The 14,248-nt window shown below is 46.3% G+C and overlaps 1 protein-coding gene across 1 annotated transcript in view; it reads left to right on the forward strand.

The window, feature by feature from the left end:
• The first annotated feature begins 2,092 nt into the window (after positions 1-2,092).
• The window catches only part of CTBP2 (C-terminal binding protein 2), a 248,667-nt gene continuing 236,511 nt past the window's right edge, over positions 2,093-14,248 (forward strand). Inside the window, exon 1 of the mRNA XM_066618906.1 lies at positions 2,093-2,550. The gene's annotated coding sequence lies outside the window, so the exon portion shown is untranslated. The remainder of the gene's footprint in view (positions 2,551-14,248) is intronic.

Here is a 14,248-nt window from a genome sequence, read left to right on the forward strand (position 1 = left end):
TACTAATGTGTTAGAATCAGCCTGCAGTATGATATGTAGTTAACCTGGGAGAAAGTCCTGTTATATTTGGTGGGATTCAGATCTGGTTTAAATGTGCATATAACAAAAACTTTAGCTGGGGCTGTGTTTTCTCAGAAGGCCCCATGTAAACATCGCGTTGTCTGTGTAAGAGCAACTTTTCTGTGTGGCATGTGTTTATCATTCAAACTGGGCTCTCAGCCATTACATGTGCAGCATGCATACACCACATCACTGGATTCCTCTGTCGGGAGAGTTAGAGCAGACAAAAGAAAATATTTCTTAACCCAGCGTGTAATGAGTCTGTGGAACACCTTGCCACAGGATGTGGTGATGACATCTGGCCTAAGATGCCTTTAAAAGGGGTGCGGACACATTTCTAGAAGAAAAGTCCATCACAGGTGACAAACTGTGATGGATATGTGCAACCTCCTGGTTTTAAAGTTGGCTAACCTCAAAATGCCAGATGCAAGGGAGCGCACCAGGATGCTGGTCCCTTGTTGTCTTGTGTGCTCCCTGAGGCATCTGGTGGGCCACTGTGAGATATAAGAAGCTGGACCTGATGGGCCTTTGGCCCTAGCCAGCGGGGTTTTTCTTATGTTCTTGGAGTGATGCAGGTAAGAAAACCTGGTTTAAATGAGATGGATACTACTAACCACACATATACGTTTTGATCATTATAAACTGCACTCTTTCTCCACTATACCAAGTTCTCCTCCCTGATCAGCATTGGGAGGAGTTGCTCGGTCTCTCCAGCCTTTGCTCAACCACTAAGTAAGGGCGCAATCATATCCAAATTTCCAGTGCTGGTGCAGCTGTGCCAATGGGGCGCGCGCTGCATCCTGTGGGGAGGCAGACACAGAGGCCTTGGGGCTGCATTGCGTCTGCACCGGTGCTGGAAAGTTGATAGGATTGGGCCCTCAGTGATTTTCAGCCTTTTAAGTTTCATGGCACACTGACAAGGTTCTAAAATTGTCAGGGCACACCATCAGTTTTTGGACCATTGACAAGGCACACCAAGCTATTGTTGGGGGGCTCCCATCCCCCAATGGCCCTACTAATAAGTGACCCTCCCCCAAACTCCTGTGGCACACCTGCAGAACATTCGTGGCACACCAGTGATTGAAAATGGCTGTACTAACTCCATCGCATGGCAGTCAAGTTTTTTTTTTCTTGCATAGCACGCGGTTGTGTTTAAACCCGGCCAGGCTTTCAGAGGCAACCTGCTGCCCTAAGGCTTGGCAAGCTGCGTAGCGGGTCCACGCCAAAGTAAGTCCGTCTGGCAGCCCTGGGACCGGCTCCCTCGGAGGAAGGGAAGCGTCTTCCGCAGCACTGCAGCTGGAACTTGCAGCCACGAGTGGATGTTGCAAGCGATCTCCCCTCCCTGTCCCCCCAAGAAGCGTGGGGTATCCATCGGGGGAAGGCGATGGGATCCCGCTTCTCAGGGGACACCAGGAGCCGATGCACGCGTGTGGGGGGCGGTGGCGGGGGGCACAAAGGGAACTGGGCATCTGGGGAGTTGCACTGCCACGTGGTTGGGAAGAAGCGCGCAAAACCAGAGGAGCAGATCCGGGGGCGCGCGGAGCTTTGCGCATCGGCGTTCCCAGCAGCGGCGCTGGCTCTGGCTCGGAGCCTCCCTCTTCGCCCAGCCCAGACAATCGCCTTTCCCTCCTCGCAGGCATGGCCGGGGGTTGCACTTTTCTTTCCACCCGTGGTGGCTTCCTTCCTGTTCCATGTACGCTGCTCTCTCTCAAGTCCTGCCAACTTACAGGGTGGTGTTGGTGGGAGTGGGAGTGAAAGGACGAGAGCGCAGCGGTGGAGGCGCCTCCTCCCCCTCCTCTCCCCGTCCCCCCCGCCTTCCCCCTTTTTTTCTTTCTTTCTTGCTGCGTCTGTTTGTACTTTAGCTGATCCACTAATCCCCTGAGAAAGCCTATTTGCAGTGAAGAGTATCTGTAGGGGGCGAGGCTGGTCCATGTGGGTTTGTGTCATTGGTTTGCAAAGAGAGACCCCGCCTATTGCCCAAAAAGAAAAGAGAGAGAGAGAGAGGAGAGCAAGACCCTACCTCTCCCCGAGCTACTCAGCACAACGGAGGAAGAGGAGGAGGAAGGCTGAAGCAAACCAACTACCCCCCTTTTTTTCTTCTTCTTTTGCCTTATTTTTTTCCCAGCACCAAAGACTTCTTTACAAAGAAAAAAGAAGGGGGAGCAAAAAAAAAAAAAATCCAAGTTGCAATTCCCATCTCCTGGCGCCCCCTCCCTGCTTGCCTCCCCCCACCCCGCATCCATCCTCACTTGGATCAGGAGCAGCAGCGGGCGCTGGGGCGAAGGAGGAGAGGATTAAGTTTTTGTGTGTGTCATTTTAAGGTGGATCTCAAGGCAGCAGCAAGAGCCCCGCTGGAGGACCACGTAAAAGGGAGCCAGAAGGGGGGAAGATGCAAAGCTGAGAGAGCCCAGGCAGCGGCTTTCGCCAAAGAGGGGGGGGGGCTGCTGCTCCTGCCGCTGCTCCCTGTGGACATTAGGAGCCGACGACGAGGTAAGGGGGTGGGTGGGTTGGCTGTTGGTCGCTCGGGAGGCGTGCATGCAGGCAGGAAGGGAAATCAAGGCGATCTCCTCCCCAGCTTGGTCGGTCGGCAGTGCGCTCTCTCGTCCCCTACCTGCAATCGTGTTGTTTGTGCCCGTGCTCCTGTGTTTTCGCTTCACTGCGCCATCCAGAGGGGGGAAGCCAGTGGGAGAGATGGAGGGGGGTAGGTGGTGGGAAGCAAAAAAGGACAAGGGGAAGCTTGCGATGTGAGGACATCTTTGGTCATATCTCTAACCCCCCCCCTCCTCCGGCCGGTTTTAAGCCGTCTGCTAAGAGACCCCTTCAACTCTCTGCAAATGCCATTCTCTGCAAATGTTGTTGCTTTTTCTCTTCCCTCCCCCCATTGTATGTGAAGGTGTTTTGTGTGTGTGTAAAGGCTCTTTCCCATCCAGTGTGTGTGTTTATGCGCGCGTTTTGTGGTGTGTGTGTATTTGCAGATCCGTTCCCTCCCCCTTATTTATGATGATGCATATTTTTGCTCTGGATTTATTTTTGATGTTTTTGGGTGTGCATGGGGACCAATTGCACGAGGTGGGACAGATCCCAGCAAGTGGATCCTCTCCCTCTTGCTGCCCCCCTCAAAAGAGACTTGGAGATAGCCTGTGTTTTTTTGTTGTTGCTGCTGCTGCTGCTGTTGCATGGTGGAAAACGTGGGGAGGGAGAGAAAAAAATGACAATAAGTTGCTGCTCTCCTTCTCTCTTTTTTTTTAAACCTCCCCTTCCAGCTCAAGCAGAGAGAGAGAGAGAGAAAGTGAGAGACGTTAAACGAGGTGAAGTGGAAACCTTTTGTGTTGCTGGGCTCTCTGCATTGTTTACTTAGTACTGAGTGTGATGGACAACATCTGCCAGCAGATTAGCTTGGTAACCCACGGTTTGCTGCCAAAGTCTCGGCCAAGACAAGGGAGGAGGAGGGAGGGGGACATGGAGTGGGGAGAGGGAGCGAGAGACAGAGAGACATTTCACACTGCTGAGTCCGGGGACTTCCTCCTCCAAGGGCTGCAGAGAGAGTCGAGTTCTTGCTCGGTGCACTTTCTCTCTCGCCGCTGCACTTTGCAATGCAATCGGGGGAGAAAGTTTTCCTCCTGCTGCAACTCGTGATAAGGAAGGCGATTGCAAGAGAGAGAGGGTGGGTGGGTGTGTTCCATCTGCCCCCCTTTTCCCCTTGCCCCCCTCTTCTTCTCTCCCGTGACTTTGGATCTGCAGTCCAACAGATGCAGAAGGAGCTTTATTGGACTTTGTGGGCAAAGCGAAAGCAGATCTCACGCCAGCCCTGGAAAGCAAAAAACAGTGGCGCTTGCATGTGGGGCATTGTTTGGGGAGGGAGAGAGAAGAGCCACCCTCCATGGGGAAATGGGTCTCTGCGAGAGGCACTGCTTGGAGACTGTGGCATGGTGGGGGTGGTGGTGGCTGCGATCAGAGTACCACCACCATCTGGGGAGAGGGCTGCTGCGGGTCAAGCAGAAATCCTGAAAGCCCCTTCTTCCTCTCTTGTCCTGCTTTCCTTGTGCAAAGTGGTCTAGCAGTTTGCACTCCCTCCCCAACATGGAAAAAAGCAAGCTGCAAAAGCAAACCACAAAACAGACCAGTCAGGAGTGCAATTCTTCCCATGGACACCCCCCCTCCAGTAAAAGCATCTCAGGACCACCAGCTCTTTACCATTATTAGCAGGAAACTAGCTGGTTAAGATGTTTGTGACTTTTCATAGGGTAATGGTGTGTTATTGGGAGACAACCCCCTAGTCCTGATTGCTTGGGGACTTTACAGTTGTAACTACCCCTGCCTCTGCTTCCTCCACCCCCCACCTCTGAGAACAGGCACACACTTCCCTTTGGTTCCTTTGGAAATGGAAAACTGAAGTGCTGTGTTTCAAGAATGAAATGGTTGAGCGTTTTGGAAAGGTGTTGCCATCTACATAGATAAGCAGAGAAACATCAATGAGCAAACCTGCTCCTTAGCAACTCCTCTGGACACAGGATTTTTCTACATATTACTCTGATCTTTGTCTGGCCATTCATTTTCAGGGACAAACAAAGCATCTGCAAGTTAAAAGGGGTCAAATGTGATGGTCCCAAGATTTCCTGATCTCTTGTCCAGCAATTCTGTAAGAAATTGCCTGCTCACCAAAGAAATTAAAGGAATACAGTGTGTACTTACACCAAGACTTTTTGTTGCGCATGTCTTATTTTGAATCACTGTGCAAATTTTGGCTAGGAAATGGAATCTTTCTTTTGTCATTGTTATGCAGTGAGATTCAGGGATTTTAAGCAAGACTTTTTTTTGTACATATAACGTCAGCATCTAACATGCTTTTCTTTTTTCTTTTTACAACCACTACCTTGTCATCACTTTCCAAAGAGTATCAGTGTTATGGTGTTGATTACAGCTTATTACCTGGTGTAATTTGGCCATCAAGACAGTGTTCTTTGACCCAAATCTAGGTTGACAGTTGGCAATGAAAACTTACCTTTGGTTTTAAGTAAAATTTCCTGTTCAGAAACAAAATTGGATCCACTGTGTCGTTAAATATGTCAACTGACATTCTTGCCTTGTGAACTGTATTGCCTAAGGAGGGGGAAGTATCACAGCAATTCAAAAAAAGTAATAGCTGCTTCTTAAACTTGCTTATGGTTGGCCTCAAAGTTGTCTGCTACCAATTAATGTGCTTAGCAGTAATGAGAACAATATCATCATGCACTCTTGATCAAGTGTAACACGGGCAAACAAAAGAAATAACAGTTAACTTCTGTAAGTGCTGAGGAGGATGCCATGTGCTGTTTGATCATATTTTCTTAGTTGTTGAGAAACGTTAAAAAGAAATATGCTACGGTTGATTGGCCGTTATGGCTTATCATGGCTTGTAGAACAGCAGGGAGGATAGACTAATTGGTATATGTGTTGACTATGGCGTTGATGAATATTTAGGGACAGAACAACTGTAGAGCAATCCTACACTGTTAATACCAGCAGCCCTTGTTGACATCAGCAACTTCTGCCAATTAAAGCCAGAGTTCTGGGAATTTCGGTAGTTCTTGATTGTGACCATGATATGTCTGTATCAGTACATTATAAAAATGGTGAAGAAGAAGAGAGAAACGATTAAGGAATTTTTTGAAATGTATTGGAGGATTGTGGTGAAGACCAGTTGGGTGTGTGCATGTGCGAGCTTAGAATAATACGAGATGCATCAGAGCTGATTGTGACCTAGGCATTGAATGATAAAACTACTTTTTCCAGTTTGGTAATGTCTGTGTTTTGAAATCTTGTACGGGTTGAGCATCCCTAAACTGAAATGATGCAAAATCCAAAACTTTGAATGCAAACATGATGCCACAAGTGGAAAATTTCACGCCTGACCTCATGTGACGGGTCACAGTCAAAATGCAAGCGCACTTTTTCATGTACAAACTTATTGAATATACTGTATAAAATTAGCTTTAGGCTGTGCTTATAAGGTGAATATGAAACATAAATGAATTTTATGTTTAGATTTGGGTTCTGTTCCCAAGTTATCTCATTATGTGCATGCAAATATTCAAAAATCCGGAACACTTCTGGTCCCAAGCATTTTGTATAAGAAATACTCAACCTGTAATACTATAAATGCAATGGCAGTGCAAGCTTATGAATGTCAGATGTAAACCCCATTGAGTTGACTGGAACTTACTCCTGGATAAGTGTGTAGAACAGTGATTTTCAGTCTTTCAACTCATGGCACACTGACAAGATGCTAAAATTGTCAAAGCACACCATCAGTTTTTTGACAATTGACAAGGCACACTGCTCTGCTGGTGGGAGGCTCACATCCTCCAATAGCCCTGCTAACATGACCAACCCCCCAAACTCCTGTGGCACATGGCACACTGGCTGAAAATAGCTGGTGTAGAAGATAGCTTTAGTAGTCCTGTAGTGGAGATGAACAAAGAGAATGTATTAATGGACATTAATGGTCTGCAATCCAGAAGATGGTCTAATGTGCACATGAGCTGTGCCACAAAAGGGCACCTTTTCTTCAGCTATCCCTTCAACTCAAATTGAAGAACTTTTTCCCCCAGCTTGAGGGTTTTTTGGAAGTTACGTACCTCGTATTAGCATCTTATGAGGGAAATTTAAATGTCTTGGTTTCCAGTCCAAACTAGTGTGTGGGCTGTCGGGAAATAATTGTGAGCATATTACCTTCTTTGTATGTTGTGAGATTATCCTGTCTGGATTCTTAGAGCTAGTTTACCTCAGAGCGTTGATGTTTTCTGTGTTCAGCAATGCCTCATGCAGGCCTAATGACCCCGAAGTTGTGAAGCCTGAACTGGCATTCTGTTGACTATTATTAGACCAATAGTTTTAATGAATTTGTAGTTTTGGTTGTAAGCTGCCCTGAGAATCCTTTGGGATTATAAATAGGAATAAATTTTTGCAAAGAAATAAATGCAACTGATTTGTAAGGGAATTCTGTTTCCTAAACAGTTGCATATATACTGCCCCTTAGATCAGAGGTCAGTAAGAACAGCTTCAGCTGCCACAGAGGCTGACTGAATATTTCAGGATGGGGGAGGAATTGCAGAGAAATACTATCTTCAACCCTCATCCCCTAGGACGGGTGCCCAAACCCTGGCCCGGAGGCCACTTGTGGGCCTTGAGGCCTCTCAATGCGGCCCTCAGGGAGCCCCAAGTCTCCAATGAGCCTCTGGCCCTCCAGAGATTTGTTGGAGCCCACACTGGCCCGATAAAACTGCTGTCAGCGTGAGGGCGACTGTTTGACCTCTCGCATGAGCTGTGGGATGAGGGCTCCCTCCACTGCTTGCTGTTTCACATCTGTGATGCAGCAGCGGCAGCAAAGGAAAGGCCAGCCTTACTTTGTGCAAGGCCTTTTATAGCTATTGCAAGACCTTCATTCATTCATACAAGTTCATCTTTAATATATTCATTTATGTAAACTTATTCAAATCTGAACCGTAAATTAATTTTTTTTTTCCCGGCCCCCGACACAGTGTCAGAGAGATGATGTGGCCCTCCTGCCAAAAACTTTGGACACCCCTGCCCTAGGAGGTTGCTTATCTTCACATTCTGATCTATGGGGGATTGCAGTTAGGACTTTGTCCTAATTGTTACTTCCTTGCTTGAAGAGGACAGCACTCAAAAACCTGGATAAATTCAGATTGTATGAAATGTCCTCCAAAATGTGAGACAATTGAGATACTGATTTATTTGAATTGAGAAATGATTTATTCTGTCAGTGGCCAGTAAATTTATTGCCACATTGGTTCCCCTCCTTACATCCAACGTTTATTCTGAGAGTCACCAGATTCCCCCCCTCTTTTTTTTTGCTTCTGGTTTATCGGTTCTGTGCTGGTTTAGGGAAATTCATAGCCCAATCCTATGAAGGATTGAGCTGTTCTATGCAGCACTTTGTGACAGTGGAAGACACTTCTGCTGTTGCAAAATGGCTGTCAAAGAAGCACAGAGCGCAAGGCCAGTGGCAAAGATGTGCATTCGATCCCATCCCTTCCGGCAGCAGCATTGCTGCCCCCTTTCCTTGGACTTACACCAGTGAAATCACCAGCGCAGGTCTGAGAAGACCCATTATGGAGAGGGAGTCTTACAGAGGGGTAAGAGGCTTTCAGTCCCCTTTCTCTCCAGAAACCTTCTGATCCCCCCCTGCCTCCGCTGGATACAGTGTGCTTGTTTTTGGAACAGCTGCACCAGCGGGCGAGGGAGAGGATAGAATTGGGCTCTCAGTCTTATTTTTCAGTTCAGGTTAGTTTGCCTCTTTGCATGACAGGAATTGGGACTCATCCCTTGTTGGGATGTACCCCTTTGCTTGTTTTGTATTTTGTTCTGGAATGTAATCAGAATTGGAAGGGCCCCAAAGTCCTGTCTAGTTAGATCTGCTGCCAAAAGCCAGGACCACCCAGCTACTAACTGTTCACTCCCAACCCGCCACCTTGAACAACTATGCAGTCTTAACAACAGTGTGCCACTAACAGAGAACTGTTACCCACACGTTAGCCTGGGTTCTTAAGTCCTGAGCAAAACTGGCTGTTCATGTTTTATCTAGTAAAGATGTCTATGAATTTGCGGAAATATTAGTATATGCACTTTGGCTGAATGTGTGTCTCAAATTTTAGCAGTTGTGTCTTTTCAACTTTTAAAATAAGAATGCTACAGATAAATTTTCAGAAGTCAATGTATAGACATTTTTCTTAGAGTAGAAACTTGTAATAGACTAAGACAGCGATGTCAAACTTGTTTGCTACAGAGGACCAAAGTTAGCATTCAGGTTGTCTGCTTAGGGCCAGAAGTTACATCAATAAGCAGAAAGTGATATCATTAAGCAGATGATGGCCAGAAATAAGCACTTTGTTCTCACACAGAAAGTCATTAGCTGCAAATGACAGAAGGGAAAATGTGAAAATTTTGTTCTTATTTTTAAGATATGAGAAAGCCCAGTTATTAAGCTGGGAGAGCTCAGTTATAATGGGGGCCAGATAAATTGCTTCTAGGGGCTGCATTTGGCCCACAGGCTTTATGTTTGACATCCCTGGGCTAAGACATATGAATGTGCCAATTGTATTCCCTGCAAGCCCAGAGCATGTAGTGCTATTGACAGAGTGCATGCCGTGGTAGGGGATCAGATGGCCTGGGAGAGGTAAGTAAAAATCTTATTTACTTATCACCTAGTAGGTTGCTGGCCTCCAATATGTCTCCTTAGACCTACACCAGGTATTTCGCTGGTGCAGGTCCAAGGAACCTCGGAGCATGTTGGGCTGGGAAAAGGGGGCCAGGATCTTGGTGTGCACATTTGCCACTGAGATCTGCCCTGAATCTCCCCCAATTCAGCCTACTCTCTGCACTATCCCCACCGCCACCTTACCCACTGTGTTGGGGCATCTGGGAGCTGCTGGTGTCTGCATGGAGCCTCCAGCTGTTTGTGCTAAAGACTCTGAAATGCACGACAGAGGTGTGGTTTTTGCTCTAGTGGAACGTGGTGCAAGATCCATCAATGTAACCCAGTGATAAGTGAGGTCATTAATGTAAATTGAACTTAGTTTCTGGTTCAAGTATTTAGGTTCATGGCCTTAGCGCGTATTTACACTACAAGACCAGGTGACACATAAAAAGTGTGGAGGGGAAAAGTTTGCCTCTAAACAGTGGGGGACACGTGGTGGAAACATACTGAGTAATGATAGATTCCAGCCCTTTGTTCCTAATGTATATGGGTACATGGAGCTGTCATATATGGTTACATGGGTCACACTTTGGGTCTCCCCACCACACTTTACGAGTTCCTCATTGGAAATGTTGTAAACATGGTACATGTATCTACAACCGTAAACTGCGAAACAGACCTCAGTTTGTCAAAGCCTATAAGGTGAATTGAATGCCATTCATCCCATAATCCATTTATTGATTTTAGAAGATGACTTTGTAACTTACCACAAGGCTTTTTTTAAAACCAATGTTCTTTGTGGCATGCTTCTATATAGAACCCGAGATAACTTTGTATAGAATGACTTCTTACAGCTCTTCAGTTCCAGAATGTCAGTTAATACCAAGTCAGTCCTGTCATGAATCACTTTTGAAAGCAGAGTTATACCCTTTGCCCTTGTGCGTTTCCTAAATGGAAAAATATTTAAGAGGAGTTTGCCGTAATAGCAGAATGGTGCCACTTGCTTTCATTTTTAAAATTGTCATTTCAGTAGTGAGGACTTGTCAACATAATGTATGTGAGCATGTCTTGGGTTCCAGTGCTAATAATCTTATTGTTAAAAAGCATCAGCCTAAATGTGCTGTGTCCTAGACAATGGCTACAGATAGACATCTATTCAGGCTGAGGTTTGTGAAGACAAATTTTCTGTCAGGCTGAATGCTGTACAGATAATACTTCAGTAGTTCATGCTGTTGTGAAAACATCTTCATTACATTTTTAAAAAATTGCAAATTCTGAATTGAGTGTGCTTGATTGATAGCTCAAGACAAGATAGTGTCATCAACAAACGTCCATCAGGAAATCTCTCTGTGCCTATAGACAGAAATTACTCCACAAAACTAATCACAAACACACTTGCCCCAATCCACTAAAGTTGGTTATAACTTTATTCCAGTCAAAAGCCATGACTAAGGCTGCAGTGCTATACAGACTTACCTGCAAGTAAGTCCTATTAACCTTAATAGAACTTACATCTTAGTAGAAATGCATAGAATCAAACTAAGTCTGCAGTCCTGTACGCACTTACTTGGGAGCAAATCCCATTGAATTTAATGGGACTAACTTCTGAGTAGATGTGCCTAGACTTGCACTGTAAGTTTGACTGGGTCAGGCCACTGTCCAGTATGATATAAATGCTTGCAGTTTGCTTGCATATAAACAAATGATTGTGATAAATTACCTCTACATCCCATAACATGCAAACAAGGGAGAATAATATACTGCTGGAAGGTTTGCTGCAGTTACGGAGCATGATTTTGTAATAGAAGTGCATCATTCTAATACCATTGCTTTCTGGTGTTCTGGGATGGGAATTTTTACTTATCACAAGTGGCAGGGAGGTGGCTGTTTAGAAGCCTGGCTTACCTTTAAATTGGGTCTTTATTTAGTTACTCCTTTCTTCTTTATGCACCTTTCTCCATTGTTTTATTTCTGAAATGAGTGGTGCCAAGGTACAAACCACTATGGAAATTGAACTTTCTGACTGAGCGCCCAATCCTTTCCAACCTCCCAGTGCTGATGCAGCCATGCCAGTGGGGTATACGCTGCATCTTGTGGTGGTGGGGGCAGTCACGGAGGCCTCTTCAAGATAAGAGACTGTTCCCTTACCATGGGGCTGCATCGAGGCTTCATTGGTACCAAAAAGTTGGGCCCTTAACTTTTAGGATTGGGCCCTTAAAAGCTGTTTTCCTTGGTTTAAGAAATTTGAAAGGCAAACCATTTGTTCTGGTCCTCCCCTTGCATACTGGTTAGTTTTCTTAATGTCAGCACTTTTTTTCTAATGGAACGCGGGGGGGACTGCGTTCCGGCACCTTTTTTCAGGGGCCCCTCCCCTTCGGAGGCATTCCAGGAGGGGGGGAGCAAAACAGGCATTCGCTGGGTGGGTGCTGGGGTGCAGGGTGGGCGGGTGCACAACCCTGACCGCACAACGACCCCCTCCTGCCCCCATCTCCAAGCTCTTGCCTGAGCCCAGCCCGCCTCCCCTCCCCCCGCGCTCTGCTTCCCTGCGCAGCTTCCAAGCCGGTGGAGGGCGCGGGGGACACGCACCGATGCCGGGGAGGAGGACGGACAGCCAGCCAGCCAGGGAGACGAGCTGCGGTACTGGCTTGGCGGAGGAGGAGGGGAAGGAAGCGGGCTGGTGCAGCCCCTGTGCCAATCTGCAGCACAAGCCTAGCCATGTCTACTCAGAAGTAAGTCTCATTGTGCTCAATGGGGCTTGCTCCTGGGAAAGGGTGCATAGCCTTGCAGCCTGAGAGCCCAAGCCTATGCATGTCTACTCAGAAGTAAGTTCCATTGTGTTCATAGCCTTGCAGCCTGAGTAGACAGGCAGAGGAAGGGCTCTGAGGCTGCAGTCCTCTCCCCACCTTCCTGGAAGTGAGCCCGACTGCCTCTACTGGGACTGACTTCTGAGGGGACAGGCAGAGGAGGGGCTCTGAGGCTGCAGTCCTCTCCACACTTTCCTGGGAGGAAGCCCCACTGCCTCTACTGGGGCTGACTTCTGAGTAGACAGCCATAGGCTTTGGCTCTGAGGCTGCAGTCCTCTCCACACTTTCCTGGGAGGAAGCCCATTGAGTTTAATGGGACTGACTTCAGAGTAGACAGGCACAGGATTGGGCCCTGAGGCTGCCATCCTATCCACAGTAAGCCCCATTCACTATAATGGAACTTACTTCTGAGTAGACAGGCACAGGATTGGACTCTAAGGCTGCCATCCTATCCACAGGAAGCCCCATTTACTAAAGTGGACTTCTGAGTAGACATGCATAGGATTGGGCTCTTAGGCTGCAATCCTAGGCACTTTCCTGGGAGTAAGCTCCATTGACTAGAACGAGACTTACTTCAGAGTAGACATACCTGGGATTGGGCTCTTAATCCTGGCAGAGATATATATCTGCACCCGTTTTCAAATGCTAAGGGCAGGTGAAAAGGGATTCTACGTGTGTACAACGTGCTGTCCAGCCTTGCCAGAGATCCTCCTCATCCTTCCCCCACAAGCATGCCCTCCGCCAGCCAGCGTTTGCAGCTCCTCTCCAGCAATGCACAGCAGTTGCTCAGGGCAGCAGAGAACATACAGTTGCATGCCAAACGCCTTCCCAAAGACAGAGTATTCTGATACCTGAATTAAACCATATTTAATCACTTGTTTGCAAACGTAGCTGTTTCTGTGTGTACCTAAGCACACAGAATTCCTCTCGTGTAAGAATTCCTCTCGTGTAAGAATTCCTTTTTTTTTCTTACTCCCACAGTTGCTTAGAGTAATTTTATTACATGGAACTCATGTAAGCCATTTTTCGGAATCCATTCACTGCCTCCTCTCCTCGAAGTAGTGCCACAATACATACTACATGCTACAAGTGCACCTGTACAGCATTTTTCCCCCTGTGTAGAAAAAGTAGCTAGGGGGCAGGGGATGTGGAGATTGACAGCCCAATCCTATGCATGTCTATTCAGAAGTAAGTTCATCTTTAGGGGGAAGCACATAAAAAATATTTTATTTCTCCAATAAAAAATGGTTAAAAAATAAATAAATAAAAGATTAACAAGTTGTGAGTTCCTGCACCTTTTTTTCTTTTTTCTTTTCTTTTTACAAAAAAAGCACTGCTTAATGTTATGGTTTAACATTAGTTTTTTTAATGTTTTGTGTTGTGAGTGATTTGTCAAAACCACCTCTGTATGTGCTAATAAATCTACTTTTAAAGGGGAGGAAATAATTGTATAATGAGGTTAGGAGCCAGGATGTGTATATCCATGAAAATGCACCATCTTAATCCTGTGGGCTAATTGGATTATTAAGGTATCATCTGAACAGGTCCTTCTTGTGTTTTTTTGAGACACTCCTTTGAATGTTTATATACTAAGACAGTGTTCTTCAACCTTGACCCCAATCTAAAATGTGGTCGTGGCAATTTATGGAAATGAAGGTTGAAGAACACTGGACTAGAGCACTACCAAGTAAAAAGGGGAAAGGCATCTGGTGTTAACCTTCAAGTATCAGGAAATTGTGTCCCAGTGCTGCTCACATTCTTAGCATTTGTGCTCAAATAGCTTTCACTAGCACCAGGTTTCATGGTACTTTTTCTACTCTCTCTAATAAAGGTATTTGGTTACAATGAACAATGTTAGGAGGGTGTTACAGGGGTGGCGATTGAGTGGAGATGGGGATGGAGTGGGCAGATAGAGTCCTGGCAGGAAGGCGGGATTGACGGTGGGTCTCCAGTAACGTATATTTATTTCTTCGGGTCATGGCACAAAAAAGGTCAAAGACCACTGTCCTAGTATATAATTTAAAGCAGCGGTTCTCAAACATTTAGCACAGGGATCCACTTTTTAGAATGAGAATCTGTTGGGACCCACTGGAAGTGATGTCATCAAGCAGAAAATTTTTTAACAATCCTAGGCTGCAATCCTACACACATGTACCCAGGAGTAAGTCCCATTGATTATCATGGT

The sequence above is a fragment of the Tiliqua scincoides genome, chromosome 3 (genome assembly GCF_035046505.1).
Source record: "Tiliqua scincoides isolate rTilSci1 chromosome 3, rTilSci1.hap2, whole genome shotgun sequence".
Taxonomy (NCBI): domain Eukaryota; kingdom Metazoa; phylum Chordata; class Lepidosauria; order Squamata; family Scincidae; genus Tiliqua; species Tiliqua scincoides.